General features: G+C 43.0%; 1 protein-coding gene and 1 non-coding gene across 2 annotated transcripts in view; one reads left to right on the top strand and one right to left on the bottom strand.

Annotated features, from left to right (window-relative positions):
- LOC129188474 (cyclin-dependent kinase-like 5) overlaps positions 1-17199 on the bottom strand; it is a 91378-nt gene that overhangs the window by 30989 nt on the left and 43190 nt on the right. The window lies entirely within an intron of this gene.
- trnap-agg (transfer RNA proline (anticodon AGG)) lies at positions 1990-2061 on the top strand. The gene has a single exon. It is a non-coding gene; the product is annotated as a tRNA-Pro (tRNA).

The raw sequence follows: 17199 nt of genomic DNA, 5'->3' as shown, positions 1-17199 counted from the left end.
ATTGATCTCCAAGAGAAATGATGTTATGCGATGATGATGATAATGATGTTAATAAATGATTACTCTTATTTTCAGCATGTGCTGAAGGGCCAATAAACCTGCAAGCTGAAAATGGCCCCCAGGCCGCACTTTGACCACCCCTGCAGTCGCCTGTTCCGGATAGAAGAACATGGAGCAGCACTCTGCTCAAGGTGACCTATTTCAAGTCCCTTTTTCCCTCTTCTGTCCCACTTTCCCTGAGCTGGCGACATAAATAACTGTTCCCTTCACGAAAGGGGGCGGCTCAACACGTTCAGACGTGACAGACAGCCAGCAAAAAAAAAGAATCCTAAAATAAATGAAAGCTGCAAGCAGTGTTGAACGGGCCCTCGGCCCCCGCGCAACTTGCGATCCTGGCAAGTGCGTAAACCATTTTTGTCATTTCCTGTTGCCAATGGGTGGCACGGTGACTAATGCAGGAAGTGACCAATGGTGTCATCTTCATCATATGCAAAAAAATTTGGATGAAGATCTGATATTGTGGAGCAGAGTTATTAATGCTGACATATTTGTGGCGAATCGTCAGACTCTCCGTCAAACCCCTCCCTTTCAAACATCCAAAGACGTAGGCCAAAACGCTTCGCCATTTGTCATCGTCCATCCGTCTAACAGCCGTCATTTAGATTTGGGCTAATTTGATCAAACTCCCAAGGAGGAATCGAAATACAACCCCCGTCTTAAAATGGCTTGCTCCAAACCAAAATGGCCGCCTTCCTGTTTGCTTTCGAAGATGGGTCCTTGAGACGTTTTGTGCTCCCTGTCATGACAGACGTCTCTACCATCTTCATCCACAATCGGTGAAACTGGTGGCAGGGGCTAATTTTTAAAAAATGTACAGGGGTCACTTCTGAGTGACTCTGGGAGTTCGTGTTTAGGACCCCTGAATTATCGCATTTTCCACAAGGCCTGACGTGCTTGCAAAATTGAGTTTGGTGAATTTTTATGCATGTAAAGATCCCCAAAATGTGAGGATAGTCACAGAATAAGAGTAAACACGGCACATTAAAACAGGCGCAATCAAGACATCAGATCAGAGCTTCTTCATTATCATCATAATGCATGAATCTATCACACAAGTGCACTGCCATGTACACCTACGGTGTCCAAAGTGTGGCCCAGGGGCCATTTGTGAAAAAGTCATAATTTCATAAGAATAACTTCGTAATATTATGAGGAAAAATAATGTCATTTCTGTAGCGTAGAGTTGAAATATTAAAGTGAAAGTGGTAACATTATGAGAAACAAATAAAACAACGAATAAAGTAATTTGGGAAAATTAGGTTTGAGTAAATGTCATAATATTACGAGAATAACATGAAAATATTATGAAAAAAATGTTGTAATCTACAGAGAAAAAGTTGTAATTTTACAAGAATAACGTAATATTATGATGAAAATATATATATATATTTATATATATATACACATATATATACACATAGTATGTATATAATGGTATATATCATTTTAGGAGCATAGGGTGCAAAATGTTTTGTGTATGTGGTTTGAACACTCTTTGCAAAGGTGAAATTGAGGCAAAAAGACTGTCCTTGTTTGTTGAGACATTTCACCTTTGTCCAAAAGATTTCTTCAGTTCTGCACTGCTGTAAACTGAAGAAGCCTTTTGAACGAAAGGTGAAGCGTCTTCAACAAACAAGAAAAGTCCAATCGCCTCGATTCAACCTTTGTGGTTTTGCCTGATCTGGATGACTGAGAATCGAGAGACAGTCTGAAGACATGTTGAATAATGCAGTCTTTGTGCTAGTCAAGCATCGATGCTAGCCATTTTCAATGACTGGAAGAGGGCTACTGGAGGGCTCGGTCAACATGGGAAGACCCTATTTGATTCAATGTAAAATGTAATTGGCCAAACCGAGCTGCTCGAAATCTGGTCAACACATCTTGGGGCGGATGCGGTTCTAGATTTACATACTTCAACTGTTAGTACAAGGCTCGTTGGTCTAGGGGTATGATTCTCGCTTAGGGTGCGAGAGGTCCCGGGTTCAAATCCCGGATGAGCCCTTGAGTTGAAACTCTATAGCCACGTACAGGAAATTTGTCTTGATTCAGTGGGTTGGACAAGAAAGCAGCCAACAGTTCAGGAGGGCCTAAATTCTGCTTGCTCACCTTCACACAAGGGGTTGATTTTGTAAAGTCATTACGAGAGAAAGAAGCCTTTTTCCAGTTCTGTCTGAATTTGTCTGATTGCAGTTCAGTTTCATTGTACAGTGCTCCTACAGGTATGATTCTTGCTTAGGGTGCAAAATGTTTTGTGTGTGTGGTTTGAACACTCTTCGCAAAGGTGAAATTGAGGCAAAAAGACTGTCCTTGTTTGTTGAGACATTTCACCTTTCGTCCAAAAGATTTCTTCAGTTCTTAACTGCTGGAAACAAAAGAAGCCTTTTGAACGAAAGGTAATCGTCTTCAACAAACAAGAAAAGTCCAATTGTCTCGATTCAACCTTTGTGGCAGTAGCATACACAAAAATATGCTTTTTAAAAAGTCGTAATATTATGAGAAACAAGCAAAACAACAAATAAAGTTAAACTACGTTGGTTTAAACACGTTTTCCCTTGCCCGGACGTGGGTCACTGGGGCCCCCTTGTGGAGCCAGGCCTGGAGGTGGGGCATGATGGCGAGCGCACAGCCCGAAGAGACGACATGGGTCCCCTCCAATGACCTCACCACTCATGGGAGGGGCCAAAGGGGTCGGGTGCAGAGTGAGCTGGGTGGCAGCCGAAGGCGGGGACCTTGGCGGTCTGATCCTCAGCTACAGAAACTAGCTCTAGGGACATGGATGGCACCTCTCTGGTAGGGAAAGAGCCTGAGCTGGTGCATGAGGTTGAGAAGTTCCGGCTAGATACTGTATAGTTGGACTCACCTCAACGCACAGCAAGGGCTCTGGAACCAGTCCTCTTGAGAGGAGTTGGACCATGTTCCACTCTGGCGTTGCCAGCAGTGAGAGGCGACGGGCAGGGGTGGCAATTCTCGTTGCACCCCGGCTTGTGGCCTGTATGTTGGAATTTAACCCGGTTAACGAGAGTGTAGTTTCCCTCTGCCTTTGAGTGGGGGGACGGGTCCTGACTGTTGTTGTGCTTATGTGCCAAACAGCAGTTCAGAATACCCACCCTTTTTGGAGTCGCTAGAACAGGGGTCACCAACGTGGTGCCCGCAGGCACCAGGTAGCCCCCCACGACCACATGAGGTGCCCGCAAGCCTGCTTTTCATTCAGGTTTTCAGTTAATAATGAAAGAACAGTAGAAAGAAATGCATTCTGAAATACAAAATGTGAGTTGTGGACACCAGAATTTTGTTAATGTTCTGGTAAAACAAGCATATTCGCTTTGTTTGGGTTTAAAATAAGCTCTGAAAATAAATGTTACAAAAATAGGTAGCTCTTGGCCATTTTTATTTTGTAAAAGTAGCTCTCACAAGGAAAAACGTTGGTGACCCCTGCTCTAGAAGACGTACTGGAGGGTGCTTGTTTCCTTGTTCTGCTGGGGGACTTCAACGCTCATGTTGGCAGCGACAGTGAGACCTGGAGAGGCGTGGTTGGGAGGAACAGTCTCCCTGATCTGAACCCGAGCGGTGCTTTGTTATTGGACTTCTGTGCTCGTCACAGATTGTCGAAAACAAACAATGTTCAAGCATAAGGGTTTCCACATGTGCACTTGCCACAGGACACCCGAGGCCGCACTTCCATGATTGACTTTGTGGTCGTATCATCGGACTTGTGGCCATATGTTTTGGACACTCGGGTGAAGGGGCGGAGCTGTCAAATGATCACCACCTGGTGGTAAGTTGGCTCCGATGGTGGGGGAGGATGCCGTACAGACCTGGCAGGCCCAAACGTATTCTGAGGGTCTGCTGGGAACGACTGGCAGAGTCCCCTGTCAGAAGGAGTTTCAACTCCCACCTCCGGGAGAGCTTCGACCATGTTCCGAGAAAGGTGGCGAACATTGAGTCTGAATGGGCCATGTTCCGTGCCTCTATTGCCGAGGCAGCTGATCGGAGCTGTGGCTGTAAGGTGGTCGGTGCCTGTCATGGCGGTAATCCCAGAACCCGTTGGTGGACACCAGTGGTGAGGGATACCGTCAAGATGAAGAAGGAGTCCTATCGGGCCTTTTTGGCTCATGGGACTCCGGAAGCAGCTGACAGGTATCGGCAGGCCAAGCGGTCTGTGGCTCCAGCAGTCGCCATGGATGCTGTAGGCATGTCTTGTTTGACACGACTCTGCAGCATCGCGTGGACATCGGGGGCAGTACCTCTGGATTGGCAGACCGGGGTGGTGGTCCCCCCTTTTTAAAAAGGGGGACCGGAGGGCGTGTTCCAACTATCGTGGAATCACACTCCTCAGCCTCCCTGGTAAGGTCTATTCAGGGGTTCTGCAGAGGAGGATCCGCCGGATAGGTGTCAGAGTTTGGTTCACATTGCCGGCAGTAATTCGGACCCGTTTCCAGTGAGGGTTGGACTCCGCCAGTGCTGCCCTTTGTCACCAATTCTGTTCATTATTTTTATGGACAGAATTTCTAGGCGCAGCCAGGGCGTTGAGGGGTTCCGGTTTGGTGGCTGCAGGATTGAGTCTCTGCTTTTAGCAGATGATGTGGTCCTGCTGATGTGGTCCTACTTCAACTTTCACTGAATCGGTTCGCAGCCAAGTGTGAAGCGGCCGGGATGAGAATCAGCACCTCCAAGTCCGAGTCCATGGTTCTCGCCCGGAAAAGGGTGGAATGCCATCTACGGGTCGGGGATGAGATCCTGCCCCAAGTGGAGGGGTTTAGGTACCTTGGGGTCTTGTTCACGAGTGGGGGAAGGATGGAACGCGAGATCGACAAGCGAATTGGTGCGGCGTCTGCAGTGATGCGGAATCTACATCGGTCTGTTGTGGTGAAGAGAGAGCTAAGCCAAAAGGCAAAGCTCTCAATTTACCGGTCGATCTACGTTCCTACCCTCACCTATGGTCATGAGCTTTGGGTAATGACCGAAAGGACAAGATCGCGGGTACAAGCGGCTGAAATGACTTTTCTCCGTAAGGTGGATGGGCTCTCCCTTAGAGATAAGGTGAGAAGCACTGTCATCCGGGAGAGACTCGGAGTAGAACTGCTACTCCTCCACATTGAGAGGAGCCAGATGAGGTGGCTTGGGCATCTGGTCAGGATGCCTCCCGGACACCCCTGGGAAGGTGTTCAGGGCAAGTCTGACCGGTAGAAGGCCTCGGGGAAGACCCAGGACACGTTGGAGAGACTATGTTTCCCAACTGGCCTGGGAACGCGTCGGGATCCGCCGGGAGGATAAGCGGTAGAAGATGGATGGATGGACGTTAGTTTAAAAGTCATTATTTACAATAATAAAGTCAGTCAAATCAAATGTAATTTTTGGAAAATTATGATGGGGTAAAAGTCATAATATTACAAGAATAAAGTCAAAATATTATGAGTTTATTCCCATAATATTTTGACTTAAGAATTACGACTTTATTCAGTCAAGTCATAATTACAAGAAAATTCACAACCAAGAATAAAATCAAAATATTAAGCAAAAAAAGTTGTCAAAGAAGGCCATAATTTTAGGAGAATAACATCCTAATATTATGAGAAAAAAGAACGTCATTTTAGGAGCATACAGTTGAAATAATCAAGCAAAAAGATGTTACTTTTTTAAAGTTGTAATATGATGAGAAACAAGTAAAACAACAATTAAAGTTGTAATCTTTGGAAAATTAGGTTGGGGAAAAAGTCATAATACTACAAGAATAAAAACGGGAGGGAAAATAAAGCAAAAAGCAAATTTCATAATTAATAGTACTAATAGGCTTTTAACCTATAACACAAAGTTTTTTCTTGAAATATAGTGTACATTGTTCTTAGCATATCTACTTGTCTTGCTTTACAAAATGTCAAAGTAACATTGTTACATCCTTTCATTTTTTACTATGTGGCCCTCGCCCGAAAAAGGTTTGGACACCCCTGGTGTACACCATATGATCCCGTCACAGCAGGTGGTTAGTGGTTAGCACGTGGTTAGCATCTCCTATGCATGAAGCGAACAAGCTGCTTATGCAAAAGCACCAAATTCCTTTAGAAACATGTCCAAAAATAGGTTTTGTTAGAGCATCCATCATTGTTTTTCCCTCTGCAAATACCAATCCATCTAAGGTTGTTTCATTGCGGCAGATGCGTGGGCTCTGCGGCGGCGTTGCGGGTGCGAAAACAACAATTATATTTTATGACGCATGATGGATGTCAGCTGGTGCAACAAAGAGTAGAAGATACAGTACAGTATACCCCAAAAGTCAGTATAGCCCTCACATTTCAGCAAGCATTTTATTCGATCAAATCAATATCCAAAGCAAAACAGAGTAGTCGTAGTAGTAGAGTAGTCTGTGTACAGCTTGTATAGCAGTATGCTGTAAATTTACTGTTAACAAACAGCTATTACTGTGTAAATATAGTAGTACCTCGGTTAATGTCCGCCCGTTCATCCAAAATGTATGCTAAAAGTTTGCCTTGGTTTGCATTGGCCCACCTGGTTAGCGTGCAATATGGCGTGTGACAAACTGTTGTATTTGCGCTGCTTGGTTTGTTCACGCAGCCATTTTGGATCACACAAAATCTCGTGATACTTATGTCACCCATGTCACAACATCAAACGTCAACCACGAGCTGTCACATGACTGCACATGACGTGAAGTCCCCTCCTGAATCGCTGTCGCCCAGGTGCAAGCAATGCTGTCGCTGGCGACTGACAACGACTCAAGCTGCACACAAGAACCACATATACCACCTTTATTTGAATTCTGGATAAACAACTCAGCAGTCAGATGCATGCACCTTTTACAAAAGCCACCATCGTATTTTAATATGCAAGTTTGAGTGAAAAACGTCACTTGTTTAACAGTGCAGATCACGCTGAACTCCATTTCGAAATTTACCCATTTACTTGTTTGTTAATTTACTATTTCATGACTAATCAAAAAGTGTTATTACATTTTTGTTGTGTCACCTTCATTTTGGCTGCAGTATTTTCTTGATAATTGTCTCCCGTTTTGTATATTTGTAATGGTTGCTAGACACAATGCTAACAGTGGTAGAACATGGACTGTATTCATGAACGCTATGTAGTCCGATTGATTGAAATGAATCTTGATTGAAATTGAATCTATGAACAGAATTATGAATGAATTATGTGTAATGAACTTTATTGCCATACTGAACTGAAATACAAATCATTGAATAACTTTGGTTAACTTTTTGACAATGTGAATATGAGATTTACATTATTTTCTATGGGAAAAATTAACTTGGTTTAGAGTCCCTTCTGGTTTGAGTAGGACCGTCTGGAACGAATTAATGACGCTAACCAAGGCACCACTGTTTCTGGCAACACTACGTAGTGAGTAGCAATATAATAGGTGTCTTGCCTGCAGTAAAACATGGTGCAAACCTTTTTCCAGCGAGGGCCACATAGTGGAAAATGAAAGGATGCAACTCTGCCACTTTGATATTTTGTAAAAAAAAAAAAAAAAAAAAAAAAAAGGCTATTATTATTATGAACTTTTCTTTTTGCTGTTTTTTTCTTCACATTTTTGTTGATTTTATTCTCGTAATATTTTGACTTTTTCCCCAACCTAATTTTCCAAAGATTTCTCATAATATTACGACTTTAAAAAAGTAACAACTTCTTTCTTTAATATTTCAACTCTACGCTACTAAAATGATGTTACTGTACTTGATGTTAAAAAGGCTCAATCATTCCATGATGATCCCAGTCACCCCATACATGATTCAGGTTGCTTCCATTTGGTCGCAGATACGGTGTTCCTAAATGTAGGACCAATAGGAATTCTTTGGTTCCGGCAGCCACTGTTCTGCTGAATAACTGTTTGTGATGTTGGTGTTGTACTTATTGTTTTTGTTTTAAATGTTGTATGTATTGTTGTCTTGTGTGATACTGCTGGGTGTAGAACAAATTGCTCCTCAGGGATAATAAAGTTTACCTTGACCTTTTCCTCATATTAGAACGTTATTCTCATAAAATGATAACCTTCTCCTTAGATGACAACTTTTTACTTGTAATATTTTGACTTTATTCTTATCAAATTACAACTGTTTTTTCCATTTCTGATGTTGTTTTGTCACCGCAATAACTTTCTTGTAAATTTTCTTATTGTAATTATGACGTTATTCCCATAAGATTTTAACTTTATTCTGCAAATATTATGACTTTTTACGCAACCTAGTTGTCCAAAAATCACAACTTTATTCTTCGTTTTGTATATGTTTCTCATATTAAGACTTTAAAAATATACAGTTACATCTTTTTTCTTTAATATTTAAACTCTATGCTGCTAAAATGATGTTATTTTTTTCTCATAATACCATTCCATTCCATTCCATTTTCCTCCGCTTATCCGGATGCGGGTCGCAGGGGCAGCAGTCTTAGTAGGGAAGCCCAGACTTCCCGGTCCCCGACTACCTCCTCCAGCTCCACTGAGAGGACACCAAGGCGTTCCCAGGCCAGCTGTGAGACATAATCCCTCCAGCGTGTCCTAGGTCTGCTCCGGGGCCTTCACCCGGTTGGGCATGCCCGAAACACCACACCCGGGAGGCATCCGGACTAGATGCCCGAGCCACCTCAGCTGGCTCATCTCGATGTGAAGGAGCAGCGGCTCTACTCTGAGCTTCTCCCGGATGACCAAGCTCCTCACCCTATCTCTTAGGGTGAGTCCCGCCACCCTACGAAGAAAACTAATTTCAGCCGCTTGTATCCGCGATCTCGTTCTTTCGGTCATGACCCAAAGCTCATGACCATAGGTGAGGGTGGGAACATAGATCGAACGGTAAATTGAGAGCTTTGCCTTCCGGCTCAGCTCTCTCTTCACCACGACGGTCCGGTACAGCGACCGCATTACTGCAGACGCTGCACCGATCCGCCTATCGACCTCACGCTCCAACCTTCCCTCACTCGAGAACAAGACCCCGAGATACTTGAACTCCTCCACCTGGGGCAGGACCTCATTCCCAATCCGGAGGGAGCAATCCACCCTTTTCCGACTGAGAACCATGGCCTCAGATTTGGAGGTGCTGAGTCTCATCCCACAAGCTTTACACTCAGACGCAAACCGTCCCAGTAAACGCTGCAGATGAGGCCCGATGAGGCCAACAGGACCACGTCGTCCGCAAATAGTAGAGACGAGATCCTAAGGCCCCCGAACTGGACTCCCTCGACACCTTGGCTGCGCCTAGAAATTCTGTCCATGAAAATTATGAACAGAATCGGTGACAAAGGGCAGCCTTGGCGGAGGCCAACGTTCACCGGAAACAGGCTTGACTTACTGCTGGCAATGCGAAACAGGCTCCTGCTCCGATTGTACAAGGACCGAATAGCACGTAGTAGCGCGGCAACAATCCCATACTCCCGGAGCACCCCCCACAGGACACCGCGAGGGACACGGTCGAATGCCTTTTCCAGGTCCACAAAGCACATGTAGACCGGTTGGGCAAGTACCCTCCAGTACCCTTGCAAGGGTGTAGAGCTGGTCCAGTGTTCCGCGACCAGGACGAAAACCACATTGCACCTCCTGTAGCCGAGGTTCGACTAACGGTCGTACCTTTCTCTCCAGCACCCTGGAATAGACTTTCCCAGGGAGGCTGAGGAGTGTGATCCCCCTGTAGTTGGAACACACCCTGCGGTCACCCTTCTTGAAAAGGGGGACCACCACTCCAGTCTGCCAATCCAGAGGTACTGTTCCTGACTTCCATGCAATGTTGAAGAGACGTGTCAGCCAAGACAGTCCCTCAACATCCAGAGCCTTGAGAAATTCAAGGCGAAACTCGTCCACCCCCGGAGCTTTGTCACTGGGGAGCGTTTTGACTACCCCAGATGCCTCAGCCACGGTGATGGAACTGTCCGCATTCGTGTCCTCAGCCTCTGCTTCCTCTATGGAAGGTATGTCAGTGGGATTAAGAAGGGCCTCACAGTATTCCTTCCACCGCCCAACTATATCCTCAGTCGAGGTCAGCAGGCCCCCGTCCCCACTGTAAACATTGTGGACTGGGCACTGCTTCCCCTTTCCGAGGCGCCGGACGGTTTGCCAGAACCTCTTCGAGGCCGACCAAAAGTCGTGTTCCATAGCCTCACAGAACTCCTCCCACACCCGAGTTTTTGCCTCAACCACCGCCGAAGCCGCGTGCCGCTTGGCCTGCCGGTACCTATCAGCTGCCATCCACAAGCCATCCATGCTCGGTAGGACTCCTTCTTCAGCTTGACTGTGCAAACTGTGGTTTGCACAGAAGTCCAACAACAACACACCGCACGGGTTCAGATCGGGGAGGCCGTTCCTCCTAATCACGCCCCTCCAGGTCAGGCTGTCATTGCCCACATGGGCGTTGAAGTCTCCCAGCAAAACGACGGAGTCGACGGGGATGACTCCAACACAGAGGCACTGAGCCGGGGGGGCGATTAATAAGCCCACACCAGCTCGCCGCCTCTCCCCAGCAGCAACTCCAGAGTAGAACAAGGTCCATCACACTCACATTCATACCTATGGACAATTTAGAGTCGCCAATTAACCAAACATGCATGTTTTTGGAATGTGGGAGGAAACTAGAGTACCCGGAGAAAACCCACGCACCCACGGGGAGAACATGCAAACTCCATACAGAGATGCCCAATGGCAACTCGAACGTAGATCTTCCAGCTTTCATGACTGTGTGGCCAACATGCTAACCACTTATGCTTCATTAAGTCAGCTGAGCAATACATTTTTTCCTCAAGCTGCTGCACCTACCCTGAATTAGTGTACTGTCCAAACATCACACCATCATCACACATCACAACATGTAAACATACGATATGCATACATCACAACATGCTAACAAATGGTAAAATTTACAGATTTGCCATCTGCCAGACATTTCTTACTACATTTTATGGCATATTTTAATCTGTTTCTTTTTCATTTATTTGTACATTATAGCATTATTGTACAATTTCCTACCACAATTTATTTATTTTTAATATATTTTAATCTATGTTTAATTTTCATTTATTTGAGCATTTTATGATTATTATTGACATGACATGCTACTACTATCCAAAAGTCTATATATTTTAATGTGTTTAATTTTAATGTTAACTTAGTTGAACATTTTTATCATTATATGATTTGCTTATTATTAGGGATGCTCTGATTACAGTTTTATGAGGCCGATTCTGATCATCCATGAGTAAAATAGGCCAGCACCGATCACATGGATTAAGTGTAATTCTTTCAAATGTATTTATTATGAGTGCTATTGGCCAGGGGTGCTGTATAAGAGTGAAAATTTAGTACAAGTCCAAGGTCCCCTGACTGCCGGGGTGGCAAAAAATAGTTAATTATTCAAAGGGGGTGGCACCCAATGTGATTTTTTTTTTCATGGGGCCCAGCTACAGTATATGATATGAAAAGTAATATAAAAGTGGAGGCGCCCATGTGATTTTTTCCCCCATGGGGCACAGCTGTATATATGAAAAAGGGAACCAAAAAAATCACCTTCTTTTAGACATACATATTTGACTTACTTTTTCCAAGAGAACATACAGTATATCACTTATGAAACTTTCAGAGGATGAGAGGCCTTCTTTAAAAAGACTTTGGATGTGAGAGTACACACTTTGATAGTGTTCTAGCAGGACTTCCAGGTATCATGCAGCGGTAAACCCGGTGTCTTCCACCACTGAGAGAGGCTCATCATCAATTGTAGTCTGATGAATTCAATGATTTTTCAGGTTATTTGCTTTGGACTGCTGACTGTCACGCACATACGGGTGAGTGTTGTACAGCGCTGGTTGCATTAGCTGCCGTTTGACTGATGATCACATCATGAGCCTCGAAAAACTCACCACACTTGGTCAATTGTTTGTTCTTCAAATGGCGTATTAAATTAAAGCTTTTTAACGTGCTACCACGGTGAGATATTTTTCGTGGCATGTTTTGCTGGGTGCAAAATTTATCACTCTCACAAACGACAGATAAGTTAAGGTAGACATGTTTGTTTTGAGTTCGGCACGCCTGCGCAGTGTGAAAGAAAGCGGGCGGGAGATGCTCGCTCCAGGCTGAATGCTGCAGTAGTACGAGCCAGAGGTGATTGACTTTTGTGATTGGCATTGAAAAGCATTTATCGGCATATGCCGACCACATGCTTTTTCACGGAAATCTGTGGATACTGATCGGTGGATCAGATCATCCCTACTTTTTACAATTTCATTTTTTAATATATTTTATTCAGTTTAATTTTAATTAATTTGAACATTTTAATATCATTATACATGCTACTACTATTTGTTTTAAATCTTTTATTCTGTTTAACTTTGAATTTAGTTTCTTTGAACATTTTATTATTCAATTTGCTTCTACTATTGTATGTTTTTCTATCTTTTAATTCATGTTTCATTTTCATTTTAATTTGATCATCTTATTGGTTTTATACAATTTGCTACTGCTATTGTATTTTTTTTAAATATCTTTTAGTCTAGATATAATTGCATTTTAATTATTGCATTTTATTTGAAAATTTTTGTGTTATTATTATTATTATTATTATTATTATTATTATATAATATTACTATTACTATAATATTTTTATGTATGTTTTTTGTGTTTCATTTTAGTTTTCATTTAATTGAACATTTTATTAGGAGTATTATTGTTATTACATGGTACTAGTTTCGGGTGCAAAGATTCCTGGTATAACTCAAGAACCTCGATTACAAAAAATAATCAAGGATTTTTTTCTACCCCGAGGAATCGCTTACGTCAATGTGCTTACGTCACCCACGCAATGACAAAGAAGGAAACGAATGTTGAAAGATTGAAAAGGCGAGAAAAAGGCAACAAAAGAGACGGAAAACAAAATGTAAAAAAGACAGAAGAAGATTCACGACAAGGTAACATTAACGTAGCACAAATCAGTGAGATTAAGGTTACTGTACCTGACTAACATAACGTTAGCTGTGTAGAGGGCGAGCTTTCTCCTAATTATGACTCCTGTCGATTCATAGAGGGTTTATTTCATCTGCAAAAACAGATGAAATAATACAGGTGCCTTCATTTTACTTTGAACACTGCAAAAACTCAATATCTTATAAAGAATATTTGTGTTATTTCTAGTCAGCCTGTCTAAGTTTAAGATTTATACATGCACAGCCATCAACATAATGTAATATATAATTTCGTCCTACTAATGTCTTAGTAAAGTGATTATTATTTCCTTTCTTTTCCAGTAAATAGATACAGTCTGGGATGGATAAATTCATCTACAATAGTACCATCATGTAGTCCATAAGACACTGGCAAGTACACTTTGTTGTTATGCGCAATGGGAATTTAAGAAATAAAACAGTTGATTATCCAAAAAATTAAAGCAATTGGTCATTCGTTATTTAGTGAAATGTTTTATTTTCTCTTGTGTATTTATGATTAGTCAATTAATTGAAAACATTTTCAGTAGAATACTCGATTACTAAAATATTTGATAGCTGCAGCCCGAGTACTACCTGTAGTATTGTATTTTTTACATATTTTAATCTAGGTTACGTTTACATTTTCATTTATCTGAACATTTTATTATTATTACACATGCTACTGCTACTATTGTTTCAATAATTTAATCAATTTAATTCAATTTTTTTTATTATGACATATGCTACTATTAGGTGTTGAAAATCTCAGGCATCCATAATTTTTTGTTCTTCAAATTGCTGTCTGATGCATCATACTGTATATTACCTATTTAATATTAAGTTATTTGGTATTTTATAGACTATTTGAGCCTAAAGTGCCCGTCAAAAACATCTTTGCAGTGTAACCTTCAACATGCTCCTCTGGCCTATTTGTGTCCTTTCTACGTCTGGACTCGTGGCATCCATTTATACCACTAAGCGCACTTATTGTACCTTTAATTTGGGGGGCGTGCTCAGTGAGAAGCTGCCATCCGACAACCGCCATTTTCTCTGACCCCCACGCTGACTCTCCCGCTGCATCCGTGCCATGTTTGTGTGCCATTCTGCGTTTTGTGTGCACGGGCACACATCCATGAGATCTGCGCACCCGCAATGACACACACACACACACGCGCACACGCACACACGTGGGCCCATTCACTGCAACAATACAATAGTTTCCAGATGGCAAGAGTCCATATTGATCAGCGGCCAAAGATTTCCTTCCGCTGCTCTTCCACACATCAAGCAATACATTTACCAGCGTCATCAAACATCCATGGTTGAGTTTCCAGCACAGTCACACACACACACTCATTATTCCGCCACTGATATTGAACATGACACCTGGACTTAAGACCTGGACTTAAGAATTAAGACTAAATGAAGACTCATACAGTATATAGCTATACGAGCCTGCCCCGTGTATACGCCTGACACTTTGTAGAAAAGCAGGCTTTGCAACACATCTTAAAACAAAACCTTCCTCATGGACATGATACGCTCTCTTACCCACCTCCAGTTAGATGAGCCTGCCCCACGTATGTGCCCGACACTTTAACCTAACCCTAAACAGGCTTCCCTACACACCTTAAAACAAAACCTCCGTCCTCACGGACATGTTACCGCCTCTGGCCCGTCTCTAGCTAGATGAACCCGCCCCGTGTATACGCAGGATACTTAAACCTAACCGTAACCTTTATCCAGGCTTTGCTACACATCTCAAAACAAAACCTCGGTTCTCATGGACACGATACAGCCTCTTACGTGCCTCTAGCTAGATGAGCCCGCCCAGCGTATTAAATATGCAGGCGTCACTACACATCTTCTAAAACAAAACCTCCTTCCTCATGGACATATATATTTTTACATGCACAAAATAATGCAACCATAATGGCAAATTACAAATGAATAGGCAACTGAACATTTAACATCACTTTTACCTAGTTTTACAAAGAAGGAGGTGGAGGAGAGGCGATCATGAATGGAGGGCAATCTCTTTTTTTTTTTTTTAACTGTTTCTGCACTGATGCCACAAAAAATATATGCAAAGGTCTGTTAAAGGCTTTTTAACAGTGTTATATTCATAAAACACTGCAACAAACATGACATGTAAAATGGAGAAATGAACGCTTTACATCATTTTACCTGTGGTGGACACCCTTGGACAAAAAAAAAAGGACAACAAGCATATAACAGCAATTTGTTCACCAAAAAAAAAAAAACAGTGCTGCTGTCACATCTAAGTACTGTAAAATCCACAAAAGCACCGCAAAGGCACCGCAACCCATGTGTAAACAGTGTGGGCAGTGCGTATCAAAGTGTGCTTTTGTGTGTCTCATTCACATGAATGGGTTAACTTTTCCATCACCTCTTGGAGCAAGTCGAGGGAATTCTCAAGTAGGTCCCTTGCAAATAGAGGAATTAATGAAGCCAAGGGTAATGCCTGCTGTTGCGTGCCATCACGCCGGACGCAGAAGGACGAAATAACGCCACGACAGCTTCACGGATACGGAAAGCGGTGCTGACAATGCATACCCATGGGGGAACGATGCGCATCGCGCGTACTATTGTCGTGCACTAGACGTAAACAGTACTTGACAAGGTATAAATAAGTTATGCGGGAGCGTGGTCATTTCGTGCGAACAGCGCGGGCTGTGTGTTGTTTACATGCCTCCGAAATGACGACGGTCCTTCTTTTTTGTGCGGTCAATGTGTTTCCTACGTCGTGTATCTCTCTCTGGTTACAGCAACTCTGATATAAACAAAGGCTGTTCCCCTAAAAATCGAGCCCGCAGCCCCCAATGCATTGCACGACCATGTGCAAGTATCGCGAGATTTCGTCTTGGGTGCGTGATCCAAGATGCCGCTGTAAACAAACCTTACACCATTTTGAAAGCCCACCAAGCAGGTAAACGCAAACCAAGGCAAAATGTTAAAAACATGTTTTACATTTGCATCACCAAAATGAGTCCTCGAAAAAATCTGATTTCATAATCGCTAGGTGGTACTTTCGCTTCCGTCGTATTACTGCGCACTATCACCTGTCCATTGTTGTGTGTGTTCCACAGTGTTTACATAAGCAGATGCAGACTGTCTTCAGCTGCTGTGGAACACATACTCAACAATGGACAGGCGATAGCGTGCAGTAATACGACAGGAGAGAAAGTAACGCCGAGCAATTTTAAGGTCTGATATTTTTGAGAAGGCATTTTGGTGATGCAAATGTATTACTCCTTTGAAAGCATACTGTTTTGAGAAGCCAAACCCTTGACTAAAGTGGCCCCACCAACTAACCGGAACTACGTTCCTCATCACTGAAATCCGACCAGCTCGGCTCATGGGACTAAGTGGGGAGTTGATGCACTACACTGCTGATGGTATGTCATACAACTTCATGTCAAAAAAACTGAACTATACCTTTAACCAAAAAACACGCTAACCAGGGTGGACATGAATGAAACAAGGTACCACTGGACAGCTGACACTTTGTAAGAAGGGCAGGCTTTGCTCCACATCTTAAAGAAAACCTCCTTGCTCATGTACATGATACCGCCTCTGACCCGAGTATGCGGCTGACAGTGTAAAAACAAAAAGCAGGCTTTGCTACATATAGTAAAATAAAGCTTTATCAGCTACAGACATGGGAGCTGTCAGTTTGATCATTTCGTTTGTCTTCAGCGAGCATGCTAACCTATCATGACGTTGTAGATGTAACATTAGCACTGTAGCATCATACCGCTATGCTAGCTAGCGTCGCAATGAACAGATTGGACAAAAAGAATGTCAATATTCTTCAAATTGAGATGGATGGACAGGGCCATAAATATGTCAGGAATATTGCATTTTTGTGGCATAGTCACTCGATGGGGTCAGCCAAACATAATAAGCTTAGCAGATGTGTGCGCTGTGTCAATCGGGCTGATGCAAACACCTTTTTTTCCGCAAAACACATAAGAGCGTCATTGTGTCCTCCTGCCTGATGCCGGGGGTTGCTTTGGTGCTGCTGATGAAAGATTTTCACACAAATAAGCGAAAAAATGAAGAGGCAGAAGATTCAGCCTCCATCTGTCGTGTGCAGAGAAAAAAAGACGCTGGCATGTTGCAGCTGTCGAATCAGTCTGAACGATGAGCAGTCATTAGTGCAGGCACTCATTAAGGCTAAAGCCTCGTATT

The sequence above is a fragment of the Dunckerocampus dactyliophorus genome, chromosome 10 (genome assembly GCF_027744805.1).
Source record: "Dunckerocampus dactyliophorus isolate RoL2022-P2 chromosome 10, RoL_Ddac_1.1, whole genome shotgun sequence".
Taxonomy (NCBI): Eukaryota; Metazoa; Chordata; class Actinopteri; order Syngnathiformes; family Syngnathidae; genus Dunckerocampus; species Dunckerocampus dactyliophorus.
The sequence above is the reverse complement of the archived record's forward strand: the minus strand, read 5'-3'. Positions and strand labels throughout refer to the sequence as shown.